Genomic DNA, 2520 nt, shown 5'->3' with positions numbered 1-2520 from the left:
ACTAGAGCTCGGCTAATGTATGCACTGTTATTGATACAGTTCCCACATGACATGTTATCTGCAATAAATTAGAAATAGACACATTGGTTTGTTGATGGGTCACACTTGTTAATGCAGATAATGAGGAATTACAGTTGCAACATCTCATAATTGACCTCAAAATGAGTACGTAGACTAACCATGTTCCGTACAACAACGATGTACAGATGAACTTTTACCGCAGATTGCTGAATAAATACTTCCAGGTCATACACAAAATGTATATCTGTGTCGTGTTAATTTCTCCCTCTTTCATCCCCGATCAAGACAGAGACATCCCAGCTGTTTGTTCCAGTGCGATTTCAGTAAGTTTGCTAGGTGCGCCCACTGCGCTTGAAAATGGCCGGTGGGCAAGCTACACTTCACAGCTGCTTGGGTGGGGAGACAACTAGAGCAGCAAAAATGTAGATTTTGATTTAATTTATGCTTTTCACAGTATTACAGTCTTTATGAAATGAATATTATGTTATCACAAATTGTTAAATATATTACGTTTTTGTTGACTAAATGCTTTGAAATGGGAATTTTTAAACGATTGCGGGCTTTGACCGTTTGGCGCCACTCTCAGGCAGCAGAAAGGCGCTGTTTACCCATCATCCTGCGTGCATGTTAAGATGTTTATTCATAAAGGGTCAATGGAATTAATGTTAACGTAACTTGTTACATGAATTGAATATTTTAACATTATTTAACAAATTAAACATTAACTATAACTCAATTGGCTGTGATGTTATCTGTACGGAACACCATTGTAAGCCTGTACGGTACATCATTAACCCTTTTCATCTTCTGTACACAGGCGCTTTTTACACCCACTTTTCTCAAAAACTTTTGGTCCAAAAGACATCAGTCAAAGTGTGGACCATACAAGGTAGGTATTCCCCCAGGGAATGATCACACAAACATGCTTATAATGCTCTCAGCAACGGAGGAGTGGTCGCTGGCGTCCGGTGAAAGGCGAAAAGTGTACGGAACAAGGTTAGTCTACGTTAGTGTATCACTGAGAAACGTCCTGCTCAAGTCGTCCTTGCGATGGAGGTTCGGGTGGAATAATAGTTTTTCCAGTGTTTCATCATCAGACTCATGCTCGGATTGATTGGTAAAATCGACGTCATCGTTCGTTACTGTCTTTAGTTTATGGTGTACAATCCCTGAGCTGATGTTTTTATGGCAAATCCCCTTATTCACTGCGCCTCCATCTTGAAAACCAAAACGAGGCTCTAAACCGGAAGTTCAGTGACAGAGTGCAGCGGGCATCTGTCATCATGGCGGTACCTGTGTGGACAACAAACCTTTCATCTCTTCCGGAATTAACAGTGGACTATGTTGAAAAATGACTACAATATGACAAATAACGACTGCAAGATTCCCCAGGCTGTTTTGCTGAAAGGTTACAGCAACTGGATCGAGGGATATGTGCACGACGTGGAAGGTAATGCACGGACGACGATGACGGCTTTTTTTCTGAAATCAACATTAGCTAACGTTACTTTTAAAGTTAGCTTGTTAGCTAGCTAATACAACAGGACGCGACAACATTACAAGCTGATGCTAAGTATTGTTAAGATATATTAACCACACCCACCAGACTGACTGTTATTTTGAGTGTCAACAATAAATTATTTTACCGACAGTCAAGAGGAGCGAGACAGTCAGTGTGAGAGCTAAGTCTTTTCACTCAATGCGAAAAAACGAGGCACCTTACAACATTCAGGTATCATGACTGTGGATAAACTGCTCAGTTTGCGGAGTGGTGCTACAACTTTCTTAACGTTACCCCCGAATCAGCCCCTCGCTCGTTATAACTTAAAAAGGACCGGATTGTGGCTAATCAAGCCATGTCTATTTAGCCAGAAGGCTTAGCTAGCTATCTCTATGCTAGTTAACGTAAATATGGCTAACGTTAGCATAGTTCGCATTGTAAGCTAATGTTAAAGGGGCATTCCACCCATTTGAACATTGTTTTTTATTTAAAGTGGGTCATATATGTAGTCGAAATGTAAAATAAATTTTGAATTTGGTGCCTTCGTGACCGAGGAAAGACAAAAAATAACTTCAGGACGCATTTGTATGAAAGACAACAACTCCCACAATGCACCACATTGCACAGCTCCGCAAGCCACTCCCACTAATCCAGAAAGCATATCTGCCTATAAGAGAAATCACTCTTCCGTCTACAAGGCTAGCTACCACCAGAGCTTGAAATTCATTTCACATTCACACAAAATGTCTAGTTAGTTGGCGAACTCATTACTCCTCGTTTGTATTTCTTTCGAAAAGGTGAATTATTGCATGGTACCTGGATGTTCTCAACACAAACGTCCGTGTCCTCGTCTGATTCAGAGATTTCGTCCAGGAGAAATTGTCATCGTTGAAATTCTTTGCCGCAGACGGACTCTATCTCTGTTCGTAGTTGCATCTTACAGTCTATGAGTTGCATAGTGAGATCACCGGCGCCACCAGTCCGCCCTAACTCGATCC

The sequence above is a fragment of the Rutilus rutilus genome, assembly GCF_951802725.1.
Source record: "Rutilus rutilus genome assembly, chromosome: 2".
NCBI lineage: Eukaryota > Metazoa > Chordata > Actinopteri > Cypriniformes > Leuciscidae > Rutilus > Rutilus rutilus.
Note: the sequence above shows the minus strand (reverse complement) of the source record.